Consider the following 13,689-nt stretch of genomic DNA (forward strand, 5'->3'; position numbering starts at 1 on the left):
GAAGCAACTGCAAAAAAGGCCCTCTTTGATGGCAGTCCTTGCATTAGAGGAGATTTGGTGTGAGATCTTGAATTAGAAAGATGTAAAGTTGAGTTAGGATGGATGAAAGCAACCATTTACATTTCTAATAGAAAAATCATTGTTCTTCAAATGACTGCACAGCCCTAACTGCCAGAGAAAGGGTGGTTCCTATCTGGAACCTTAGCCTGTGCGACAGATGACAAATGGAACCTACTTGCCTTTCAGAACATGGCTCCCACACATCCTCTTGTTCCTCCTCCTCTGTGGGGCATCTGTTCCACAAGACTCTGGCCACACCTGTGCAGATCATTCTAGCCTACTTCTGCCCATACTTTTCCCTCAGGGAATTTTTATCACAACCTACCTGGTATTGGCCAATATTCAACATCTCCCCGTGTCTCTAAGACCTGGTGGGTTTTAGCCTGTGTACAGGCGAACACTAAGCCAAGAGCTTTTTATGTTCTCCATGACACAAGAAATACCATTAGGGCCAACAACAGGCATTGGTTGTTTATGCTAAATTGGGGTGGAGACACCTTCACTCAGCCTAGATGGGCATGGTTTGGTTGCTTCTAGCTACTAAGTCAAAATGACCACACTACATGCTCTTCAGCTTCAGAATCTGATGTCTTAACTGACAGAGCCTTACCTAACACATCAGCACTCAGAATGATCAGCAACTACCATTTTCATATATTTAAGCATTATAATTAATTCAGATGGGTTATGTCTTATTAAAGACTTAGAAATGGGAACCCATCCTGTATGTTTAATTCTAACCACCAGGAGGAAGCCTTATAGGGGTTGGGAAATGACCTCCTTTAAGGTGATGTGTGATGCTGGCCTGTCCTCTTAAACAGCAGCTTCAACCATGCCACCTTTCTTAGAGGACAGCCTCTGTGAGCTCCCCATTCCAAACTGTTCTCTGACATCATGCAGATGAGGTTATTAGAGAAAACATCAGGGCTGGGGTTTAGTCTACTGAGCTTCTATTTCTAGTTCAAGGTCAAGGGGGTCAAAATGGGATAATACTGTAACACCCCTGCCTTTGGTACCTGCTGCTGCTCTAGCTGGAAGTCATCTGCTCTATCTGATTCATTCATCAAAAACTTAGCTCAACACCATTTCTTCCAGAAAGTCATCTGCAGTGTACTGTTTCCAGAGACAGACTTCACACAACCCACTAACCAGGATGCTTTTACAATGTGGTCTTGGAGCTTCCTTACAAGCAACCTATGTTGCTTCAGCAACACATGGCAGAATCCATTTTGTTTCATTTCTGAGGTTGGAGCTCAACAGATCTGCAGCTTTCACCAGCTTACAACATGAGGTACCAGGAAGTCTAGGCTAGCCATGAGGTGGCAAAGGAGGAGAGTGCCGGTGTAAGCAACACTGGAACAGCCATGCCCCAGCCTCACCTGCTCTCCAGGCAGGTGCCCCACATACTGGTGAAGCAGTGTGGATCCCCTACTCTTATATACTACCTGAATGCAAGCTTCTGAGGCCCTTCATGCTGAAAGGGATGACTTAACCCTACTAGGACTGACTCCTGGGATCCTTGGTAAATAAAAGTTTGTTTTTTAAAGAACTAATTTGGAGTGACTTATCAAGCAGCAATGGAGAATTTCACAGTACTCCCAGACTCTGATGGGAGCCTTCACTCTCATCAGTAAATCTGTCCAGCCAGGAGCTCCCAGGGGCAGAGTCTGGACTCTTAGAGGCAATGCAGGGTAGCACAGGACAGATGATCACACTGCACTCTTACCCACACACTTCCTATTACCTCAGACATATCTGAGACCAAGTTAATTCATGAATACAATGGACCAGGCTTTGGTTTCTTGGAGAGAACAGGCACTTTGTAAAGTTCTGTGAGGCAGACCTGCCATGAAGGCATTGTACAGTGATCCTGGGAAACAGTCTTGGTTAGACAGTCAGCCTGCCTTGGCCTTCACATAATGTCCTGCTCACTCACTGTCCCTTCTGTAACTGAACAAAAGCAGCACATCTCATATGTGAGGCAGGCACTGGCTGCTCTATGCACTGGGTAGAGCCGTTTAACATTCTGGAAAAGTCCTTCCATTTCTCTGGATCTTAGCCTCTTCACTTAAAAAATGGGAGGTTTGACATTTAGAAAGTAGAACCCATTTTGAAAACACAAATCACTAAGGTCTCATCATTTTCCAAGACTCCAGGCAGAAGCTTAAGTATCAAATGACAAGGATCAAATGCTTAGTTACATTATCTGTACAAGTAAAGAGCTATGCTGTCACCCTTTGTTGTATGATATTTTGTTTGTGTTCTAACAAATAAAGCTTCATTGGTCAGAGGGCAGAGCTAGCCACTAGTTAACCATAGAAGTCTGGAGGTCTGTATAGAGAGGAGACAGGAAGTGATAAAGTGGGGCAGAGAGAGGATCTAAGCCCTTTTGGATGGAGGAATGGAAGAGGCAGGAAGGGGCTGTGGCTGCTCCTCTGCTTCTCTAATTGTTAAGGTTTTTACCCTGATATCTGACTCTTGCATTTTTGTTGTTTGTTTTTGTTTTGTTTTTTGAGACAGGGTTTCTCTGTGTAGCTTTGGAGCCTGTCCTGGACAGGCTCTTGTAGACCAGGCTGGGATCTGCCTGTCTCTGCTTCCCAAGGGCTGGGATTAAAGGCATGGGCCACCACCACTCAGCAGACTCCTGGTTTTTATTGGTAAGATTAATTAGATTGACACTTAAACCCTTCTTATTAGAATGTCACTGAGCAGAGGGATGTCAACAGCTCTAGAGAGTTAAGAGCACCAGTCTTCATACCTGAAAGCCTCACAGTCCCACAGGGGTGCATGGTATAAGCTGTGTGTGGTGCTGGTGTGGGCACATGCCACCTTTGGGGTGGTTTCCTCAATGCTAAAGGGCAAGGGCCATCAGGTTCTATAGTCTTGACTTAATTAAAAAGCAACAACACTCTAGTTTCTAAGTAAAAGATAGGGGCTGTGAAAGAATTTTCAGATAGATATGGTAGACATGTCAAAGTTACTATTGAGTTCAGAACTGAAGTATGTAAGGCGGTCTGCAGGATGGAGAACAGGATTTTAAAGTTATCCCAAGGTCACTGGCTTGAGGAGGGGGAGAATTTTAGGAGCAGTGGGTCTTGCTTGCCACAGGTTATCTCTAAGTTGAGCTGCTGCAGTTGCCTGAACTGTCAATGTTGGGGGACACAAGCCACAGGAGATTGCCTTCCTCAGATCCTTTCAGATCTCTACTCAGAAAGTAATCACATGCCACTAGCTCCTCATACCACCCCAGAACGTCTGCCTGAGAAATTATAATTGCCAGACACCCTTCTTTAAACTGTGGGCTCTGTAGAAGCAGGGCCTGCCACATGGTAGGTGGGTGATGAAATGCACCAAAATGACTGCACTTGACCAATGTTCGTACTGTTCTATGAAGACTTTCTTCTGGGACAAGTGGCTAGCCAACTCCTACTTAAACGTCCTTAGGGACGGTTCCATCATTGAGTGGAAAGATTACTGGGATTCATCTATTAGAAAAGTATATTGAGCTGGCCATGGGTGGCGCACACCTTTGATTTCAGCACTCAAGAGGCACAGACAGGTGGATCTCTGAGTATGAGTCCAGCCTGGTCTTCAAAGTGAGTTCCAGGAAAAACCTTGTCTTGAAAAACCAAACCAAACCAAAACCAAAAATGACAAACAAACAAAACAAAGTATATTGAAAAGAATACTGTGGAACTCTTTCAATTGCTTCGGTTTTGCTTTAGCTTGGGAAGGTTTGCCTCAATGGACAAATATCAACACTTCCTCCTTCTCCACCGACAATCCTTGCAAAGCACTGCCGGATGTCAGTAGTGTCTCATTTCTTTACTGTTTGTATAAAGACTGTTGAGTTTGAGATTTTTATGACTCCAAATTTGGTGTGTCTGTGTCTACACCTGAGGTGCCGTGGGTGTGTACTGCTGGAAAAAGAAATCTTTCAGTCAGCCTGAAATACATCGAGATGATAAAATGTTTATCTGGGATTGCTTGTGCCTGGCCTGCCCTGCTTTATTAGCCTGTGGCTGCTGAATGTACCGAGCACAAAGCCAGCTCAACAGTGCTGCATCCAGGGGAGCCACTAGCTCTGTCTGCCAGTTCCATATTCATGCAGTCACTGATGACCTTGAAAATGCACATTTAGGCATGGCAAGCTGAGACAGCTGGATCCCTTCACAAACCTTGCAAAGGACTGGACCAGCCGATCCATCATCTGCTAAAGTCACTTCAACAGCCCTCCTCCCAGACCCCCTCCTCCAGCAAGTTACACAAAACATCAGATCAAAAAGTCACAAAGTCTGAAAATATCAAATTAAGACATAAGTCAGAAAGATGAGTAAGAGTGGGGGATGGGTAGCAGAACAGTCAAATGCTCTTTACAGCCATAAGATCCAATGGAAAGGCAGGAGGCCCAGACCAGGGGCTCTGGGGCCACACCCTTCCAACTTGCCCATGCCAGCTTCCTGGAAATGTTCTGAGATGTATGTACTCATAAATGGGATGCCATCTTACAGCTGCAAGGGCAAACCAAGGTCACTGTAAACGAAAGTTCAACTTCTGCTTACATTTTAAGAAGGAGAAAGCAAGCCAGACACAGTAGCACCGGCCTGTTATCCCAGCTTGTGTGGGGTGAACAGTTGTGGGGGAACACAGAGGCAGGAGGATTATAAGCATGTCTTACATACCAAGTCCCAGGCTTGTCTGGACTACATAGTAAGACTCTGTCTTCCCCCCCCCAAAAAAAACCCTACAAAACAAAAAAACAAAACAAAAAAGCAAAACAAAAACCAAAGCCAATAATAAATTTAAAAAGGAGAAACATGTGTAGCTGAGCAAATCATACCAAAGACCAAGTTTTTCTATGATCTAGAAAAATGGACAGGAGCTGCTACAGGGCACCAGAGCCGTCTGCTGCTCTTCAGAACAGGCTTACAAACCACAAGGGGCTAAGCCAAGCCAGGAGACAAAGCCTCAGTTTGTGCCCACCTGGAACAGCTGTTCCTGTGTGGGATTGTTTTGCAGTTTGGCAGGAGGTGGAAGACTTAACTAGATAAGCCTAGCCCTGTAGATGCAGTTACCTGCCAAGAACAAGGCACACACAGGATGCTAGTCCAAAAAGAGCTTATCTTCCCCTCCCTTCCCATTTCCTCTTCCTTCTCCTGTCTTGAAGGCAGGACCTTGAGGTGGTCCAATCAAGTGAGGCCCCTGCCTCCTGCTTCCTCATGCTGGAATGGTAGGTGTGTGCCATCTTACCTGGCAGAGCAGCTTACTTTTTAAAATTTTCTTTTGGTTTTTCAAGACAGGGTTTCTCTGTGTAGGCCTGGCTGTCTTGAAACTCACTCTGTAGACCAGGCTGACCTCAAACTCACAGAGATTCACCTTGCATCTACCTTCTGAGTGCTGGGATTAAAGGTGTGCACTACCATACCCAGCTGTGACATACTTCTTAAAGTGACTTTATGGGGTTGTTAATGTTAAATACTTATAAAATAGTCCAGACTATTATGCTCTCATCTTGTTTGCAAGAATCTGTATTCCCAGCACCTAGTAATGGGTCTGATAGTTCTCTCTCTGTCTCTGTCTCTCTCTCTCTCTGCCTCCCCCCATTTTCTTTTCTTTTTGTAGCTCTGGCTGTCCTGGAACTTACTATGCAAACTAGGCTGGCCTTGAACTCATAAAGATCTGCCTGCTTCCACATGCCACTTAGAAAAGAGATTAGTGTTTTGCTTTTTCCTATTGGAACGTCCAGGAGGAAGGCATGCTCAAACATGGCTCTCTTATATTACGTCTTAGTTCAACCACGTTCTCTGATATCAGAGTTAAACTCCAGTCTTTGTTTTCTGCAATTACTTTAAAACCATTATAAAAGTTGGAAATACTGAGCCCAAAAGATTCTTGAGTACCTGCTAGGGCGCAGGAATGGCGCTGGATAACGTAGGTTGTAGGAGAACCAGAATGAATTTGTATAAATCACTCAACGATGAAGCAGGAGATATTTGTGACCAGCCACATGGAGATGATGGTCAGAAGAACAAGGTGTTCCTCTCAGCCGCCGAGACTAGAGTCAGCATCATGAAGGATGCATATTTGAATTATAACTTGGGCAGACGAAGGAAAATTGCATTCATATGACAGGAGAGTGTCATAGCACATGAATTTATTTTGGTAAAGGTAATGCTAAACTTTGAGAAAGGGCTGGGGGCACAGCTCAGTAGCAGAACATGTTACCCTATGGAATGCCATCTCTAGCACACACACACACACACACACACACAAAGCCTTAAGAAAAACTCTTGTCAAAACAATGGAGCCCAAAGAAATCCTTAGACAGTGGTGTTACTTTGATGACAATGACCTTGTGTGGCTCTCTGAGTATGCTCTCCACCTATCTGGAGACATGTTTCTAAGCCGTGGTCCTTGCTTTCATCATTTAACACATCAGTCAAAGCACTTCAATAAAGCAGTGCCCGTGCTGAAGAGGGGCCTCACAGGACTGGATGACACACCAATTAACCAAGCATGTCGAGCCAGCCTGCTCTGCGCCTCAGACTCAGGAGACTAGAGGGAAGCTGCAAACAAAGGCAGAAAGAGCAGGGACAAAGTGAAAAGAGCAAGTGTGTGCTGGAGAGGACTGGCTCCTGCAGAGACATCTATCAGGACCCCACTCACCCCATCCCCAGCGAGGTTTGTGAGAGCCCTCCTGACAGTCCCTCAGCAGAGCCCTGCAAGCCTGGTGCCTTTCCAAGGGAAGTGTTTGTTTGTTTACTGAATTTTAAATGGTTTATTCATTTATTGAGACAGGTTTACACTACGCGCCCTGGCTGATCTGAGGCTCAATACAAAGACTAGACAAGATCTGTCTGCCTCGTCAGTGCTGGGATTAAAAGTATATCTACCATGCTCAGCCTTTAACCCCCCACTCCCCGGTGTGTGCGTGCTGTGCGAGCATTTGTGTGAAGTATGTGAGGGAACACATGTGGGCCATATTGAGTATTGGAGGTCAGAGGACCACTCTGTGATCACTGCACCTTTAAATAGGTTCCAAGGAACAAACTCAGACCATCAGGTTTGCAGAGCAAGCACCTTACCCACTGGGCCATCCCAGTAGCCCCTTGTTTGTTTTTTAGAGATGAGGTCTTGCTGTGTATATATGTAGCCTCAGACTCAAGATCCTGCTGCCTCCACCTCTGGAGTACAGATGAGCTCCACCATGCCAGGCCCCTGGTTCCTTTTTTAACACTCATGTGTTATGCTTCGCACACAGGTTAGAGGAAGGGGTGCATTGACTTTCCCCTCTAGAGGGGCCATCTTTTGAACACGTGGCTGTTTACCTCCTGTCTAGAGGTTTATGTTGTAACTCAAATGGCATAACATGAACAATAATTAATTAGTGAAAAACCAAGGGTTGCAGACTCTCTTCAGCCCCTCTCTGTAAGACTAGGTAAGTATTGCTGCATCGCTTAGGAAATTAAGAAGCTGCCCAGTGTGTTTGGAATCCCCACCCTAAAGATTAGGCAAAACCCTTCAGACGAGGTGAAAACAAAGCCCCTGAAGTGCTGATAGCAGTACCAGGTGAACAAGTCTAAAAATCACTCAGTCATGGAGCCGGTGTGAGCTTTCTAAATGTGGCAAACAAGTCTTCTTTGGGTGGGAAGAAGCTTCCAGCTCTTCACAGCTCGGGATTCTGTGGACTTGCTGGCCTCACCTCTCTGTCCACTCCTTTACTCTCTGCATTTCCATTGGTACATTCTAACGGAAGAACTCAAGTCCCCTTGGGTTTTCTTCCCCACTACAAAGGGAGCCCATACAAACCCACAAGCTGAGACCTCCTTTATTTGGCTTCATAACCAATCCACAGGAGGGGAGTCACAAAAACTTAAAAGATCTGTGTGAAAAACCATAAGCACACAGCAGAGAAGGGGCAGAATCCCGCCTCCAGCCACTGTCCTTAACTCAGGTTGGATAGTCTTATTTCAATCTTTGTGCTACTTTGCCAACTCCAAAATATTTCATACAGATGACAACATTTGGAGGAGACCCACTTTATCCCAGAAGCAGAGGCTGCTGACCTGAGAGAAGAGGGGGACAGATAAAAGATAGTCTGATATTAAAGGTTCTTTGCTTAAGGCACAAATGTAGTTGTCTGTGATTCTTTTTATCTGCACACTTTAGTGGCATGTAGCATTATCTCTTATGAAAGAGTGTGGCGAGAGGTCTTCTTACGACTCCCTATGGGACCATGACAGCACATTAACAGGGAAGGAAGGGGCAGCAGGAAGGAGCTGCCAAGGATGAACCTTGGAGAGGAAGGCTTACAGAGAAGGAGGCAGGGTCCTAAAGACTTCAGCAGACACAGGAAACTCCCATTTGTCTCTTTTCGATTCCCAGGTGATTCTGGAAAAGGCCCCTGCCCAGTTTCTTATTCAGCTGCCTATCTTTTATTCTTCACCTCAGATTCTCTATGCGAATGAACCGTTTGGCTCAAAACACCCTGACAAAACTGGGCATTGGTGGCACACACCTTTAATCCCAGCAATTGGGAGGCAGAGGCAGGCGGATCTCTGTGAGTTCGAGGCCAGCCTGGTCTCCAGAGCGAGTGCCAGGATAGGCTCCAAAGATACACAGAGAAACTCTGTCTCAAAAAACCAAAAAACCAAAAAAAAAAAAAAAAAACAACACCACAAAAAAAAAAAAAACAACAAACCACAAAAAAAAAAAAAAAAAAAAAACACTCTGAGAAAGGTATGTGCACCTTGCAGGAGACTGTTGTGAGACTTTACCTTCTACCTGTCATCTAATTCCTCCTTAAGGGTTTATGGTTTGTCCTCTTCAGAGAGGGCTGAATGGTGGGGAAGGGATCACCATTTGGTTCCTCCTTCTCCTGGTGGCAGGCAACCTTCAGGATCAGTCCACTCAGATGTCAACCCCTTATCAATCCCCTGCCTTCATCCACACCTTTGCTGAGGCCTGTCACTTCAGGGTTCTAGCATCTTTCTTCTTAATAAAGGCAGTGTCTTCCTAGTTATGTGGCCGGCTCTTTGCAGAACCAACCCATGGCATTTATACTGGTGAAAACTGATGAATGAATGAAGGCTTCTATTTTTGGGAGGACACATCAAGAGTTGTTTTAAAAGTGAGATCAGAGGCAAAGCTCTTTGAACGTGCTGACTGCCGTTCAGGATGCAATTTGTTCTTCAGATTTTAAAATACCATTGCAACACAGACTTCTGTCTGTTATGTGTTTGTGTGTATATGTGAAGTGGTATGTGTGAGTGTTCCTGTGCGTGTGAAGGCAGAGGTCACCCTCAGGTAACACCCTTTAAGTCTTAATGTTTAAGGGGTTTTTAACACAGGGTTCTTCACTTGGAGCTTGAGCTCCATGATTAGGCCAGGCTGGCTGGCTGGTCACCCTGGGTTACTTGTCTCTGTCTCCTTAGTGCTGGGCTTACTTACCAGCATGCTTCACCAGCCTGCATTTCTGTGTGAGTATGGGGACTGAACGCAGGTCCTTGTGCCTATGTGGAAAGTGCTTTACTGAATTCAGCTATCTCCCCAAGCCTGTTTTTTTGTTTTGTTTTTCAAAGGTAGCTCAGGCTATCCTGGAACTCACAATCCTCCTGCCTCAGTCTTGAATGTTGGGATTACAGGCACTTGCCTGCAGTGGTTTTGAATAGTATTTATCACATTTAGACCAACTATATTCTGATAAAAAGAAAAAGGAGCCCCAGCCTTGGAGTTCTTATTTTGACCTAAGTTCTCAGGCCCTTTGGATGGTGTTTTCCTCACACTGACCCCAATAACACCTAAACACCACAACACTTCAGCTACAGAATCAAAATCTTCTCCCTTACCATGTGTTTCTTTTCCTTGGATCCCAGATACATTTGGTATGAAACATGTGCTAGAGGCTACACTCTACTCTCTCATGACATTTGCTCTACCACTTAAGTTGGTCATTTGTCACTTGCTTGCCTAGTGGGACAGAAGCTCTAAGAGGACAGGGACAGCCACCCCATATTCCTGTGGTTGATCCTTAGTTAAGCACCTGTCCCTCTTGGCCATTCTAAGCACACCTTACCTTACAGCCTACCTCATACCTAATTCCTTCTCGTCCACTTATGAACACAGATCATTGAAGAGCCCAGCCATCTCTGGCCCTCATCCAGCTATGGGGCTGTCCTGCTCTGCACTTCACCATACTCTTAGTACCCAATCAACACACACTCAAAAGTTGACTTTTCTCACACAGTTCCTTGGGCCCAATTGTCTTCAATTTTGCAAATGCAAAGAGTCAGTTTTCTTCAGTGTTCTACAGACTATTTACCAGTTTGCCTCCAGGACAAATGCACACACAGGCAATCTCCCTCCCTACAGCGCACACACTGACAGTCTCCCTCCCTACAGCGCACACACACACTGACAATCTCCCTCCCTACAGTGCACACACTGACAATCTCCCTCCCTACAGTGCACACACTGGCAATTTCCCTCCCTACAGTGCACACACTGACAATCTACCACCCTACAGTGCACACACTGGCAATCTCCCTCCCTACAGTGCACACACTGACAGTCTCCCTCCCTACAGCGCACACACACACTGACAATCTCCCTCCCTACAGTGCACACACTGACAATCTCCCTCCCTACAGCACACACTGACAATCTACCACCCTACAGTGCACACACTGGCAATCTCCCTCCCTACAGTGCACACACTGACAATCTCCCTCCCTACAGCACACACTGACAATCTACCACCCTACAGTGCACACACTGGCAATCTCCCTCCCTACAGTGCACACACTGACAATCTCCCTCCCTACAGTGCACACACTGACAATCTCCCTCCCTACAGTGCACACACTGACAATCTCCCTCCCTACAGCACACACTGACAATCTACCACCCTACAGTGCACGCACACACTGACAATCTCCCTCCCTACAGTGCACACACTGACAATCTCCCTCCCTACAGTGTACACACTGGCAATCTACCACCCTACAGTGCACACACTGGCAATCTCCCTCCCTACAGTGCACACACTGGCAATCTCTCTCCCTACAGTGCACACACTGGCAATCTCCCTCCCTACAGTGCACACACTGACAATCTCCCTCCCTACAGTGCACACACTGACAATCTCCCTCCCTACAGTGCACACACTGACAATCTCCCTCCCTACAGTGCACACACTGACAATCTCCCTCCCTACAGTGCACACACTGGCAATCTCTCTCCCTACAGTGCACACACTGGCAATCTCCCTCCCTACAGCGCACACACTGGCAATCTCCCTCCCTACAATGGAGTGCCTCTTTTTATTAGACTTCATATTCCCAGTAAACTCTGAGGATACATACCTCAATACACTACATTTATTGGGCATATTCCAATCTTTCAACTTAATTTTTCTGATCCCCCTGTTTCCACATCTGTCCTCCTACAGTCATGCTCCACAGAGCACTTTGTGATCTGCTAAAAGCTGAAATCATATCACTCACTCCCAGGGCAACATATGAGGCCCTGATCCTGGTGGTATGTGGTCTAGTCCCCAGCTACCTCTCTTATTTGTTTTTCTCAGCCTTTACCTTGATAACTCTACTCTAGCAGAGGCTCTCTTTTTCTCTTTATGAGACTAGTCAAGTACAGTAGTGAGAAGGAAGAACAACCAATTGCTATCATTCACTACTTCCTTCAGACTAGCCTGGATATGCTTTCTTTCTTTTTCCTTTTGTTTTTGTTTTTTTGTTTTTTTGTTTTGTTTTTTATTCCCTCAAGACAGGGTTTCTCTGTGTAGCGTTCCTTGAACTGGTAGAGATCTGCCTGCCTCTGCCTCCTGAGTGCTGGGATCAAAGGTATGTGCTGCCACTGCCCACAGCCAGATATACTTTCTTAATAGTACTTTATTTTTTTTTAAAGGATGGCATCATATAGCCCAAACTGGCTTCCAACTCACTATGCATCTGAGAGGACGATCTTGAACTTCTGATCCTCCTGCCTCCATCCATGAATGCTGGAATCACATCCTAGTCATATGCCACACTAGCAAGTAAATCAGGGCTTCATGTATGCTATGCAATTACTCTCTCAACTGAGCGATATTCTCAGCCCAATTAACAGTGCTTCTATGCTTCCAACAGGTGAGGGTGCACCTCTACCTTCAGCACACAGTTCTCTTGCTGCTGCTGAACTACAGGAAAGATAACAGCAGCAGAGCAGTAGAATGTCAGTCTGCACTGGGGCTCAGATCTCACTATTGCACAGAGAAGGAACTGAGCCTGGTGGGGACTGCAGGCTGGCCCAGGACCACCTAGGAAACTAGTACCAAAGTAAGTACTATAACCTGTTTCCAGCATCAGATTCTGAAACATGTGACCTCTCAATTGCTCTGCACTGTATCTGATCATTTAGAAAACACAGCTAATGGGGATGATTAAAACACCAAAGGAGAATTCCATCCTAGCAAAGCTCCGAGTCCCACAGGTCATAGTTATTTTCCCTTGAAACAGGATAATACTAGAACAAACCTCAGGATCCTGCTGAGAGCTGGGCCCTGAGATCTACCCACTAACCTCAGCCTCTGGGCTGCTGTGCACACACTACAGTTCCTTCTTAGATTACCTTTTGGGAAAAGGCAGAAGAATATGCTTTAATAAACATTGAGCATTTGACTTTGGCATTCTTCCTGCTGTGCAGGTGAGCTGGGTCTGAAGATATTTCCTTCCAAATACAATGGTATTCAAGCGTTACAAAGATCATAGAAAATGTATTTGACCAAACAAAAGCGATGGGGTTGTGATGGAAACTCGATCTGTGGTGTTATTTAAACATGTTACTTTTTTTTTTTTTTTTAAAAAGGCTTCTTTGATGGGAATGGATGGAATTGAAAAGCTGTTCTGAAAGCCCCAGTGAGTGCCCAGGTTGTCTAGGACTGCAATTCCAGTAAGCCAGGTGTCTTTCTAATGTGAGTTGTATGGCTATTTCCTTGCATGAGTTCTAGTGGGGCTGCACCTGGCTCACTGAGGAAAAAAATCCATTCTAAATACAGCAACAAAGAATAAAGACATGGAATTATACTACACACACATCCCCCATCACACCACCTCCACCCCACATGCACATGCTGTTTATTAGAATGTTTTTTTTCTTTAAGAAAGAAATTGAGATTATATATATATATATATATATATTATGTACAACATATGTATCTACATGACTATAGTTGACCTTTTAAAACCATCCCCTTTGGATGTCACACATGCACATTCCAAGGCTGCCATCCCCCTGTGCTGTTATGGAATCCCCTTTCAGAGAACAGGGCTCCAGACTAAGCAGGGCTCCCACCCAGGGAACAGTTCCCACACACGTTCTCAGAGCCTTGGGCTGAACTGGTCTTGTGGGGGGGTGGGGCTGGCAAACCTGTGCTTTTTAACAAGCACTTCAGGTATGTCTTACACAGGTGATATGTGAGAAGCAGTGCTCTGGAATAATGCAGACTCAGTCAAAAGTCACATGGGATATCAACATAAGGACTTCAGAGTCAGATGGTGCATGTGTGCAGAACACGCTGGGGGGGGGGTTGTGCTGTTCTTCAAAGCCTCCATTCTTCCCAATGGGATGTATTAG

At 45.5% G+C, this 13,689-nt stretch overlaps 1 protein-coding gene across 6 annotated transcripts in view; it reads right to left on the minus strand.

The window, feature by feature from the left end:
• The window catches only part of Map2k5 (mitogen-activated protein kinase kinase 5), a 225,508-nt gene that overhangs the window by 85,759 nt on the left and 126,060 nt on the right, over window positions 1-13,689 (minus strand). The window lies entirely within an intron of this gene.

Source organism: Cricetulus griseus, chromosome 4 (assembly GCF_003668045.3).
Source record: "Cricetulus griseus strain 17A/GY chromosome 4, alternate assembly CriGri-PICRH-1.0, whole genome shotgun sequence".
Classification (NCBI taxonomy): Eukaryota; Metazoa; Chordata; class Mammalia; order Rodentia; family Cricetidae; genus Cricetulus; species Cricetulus griseus.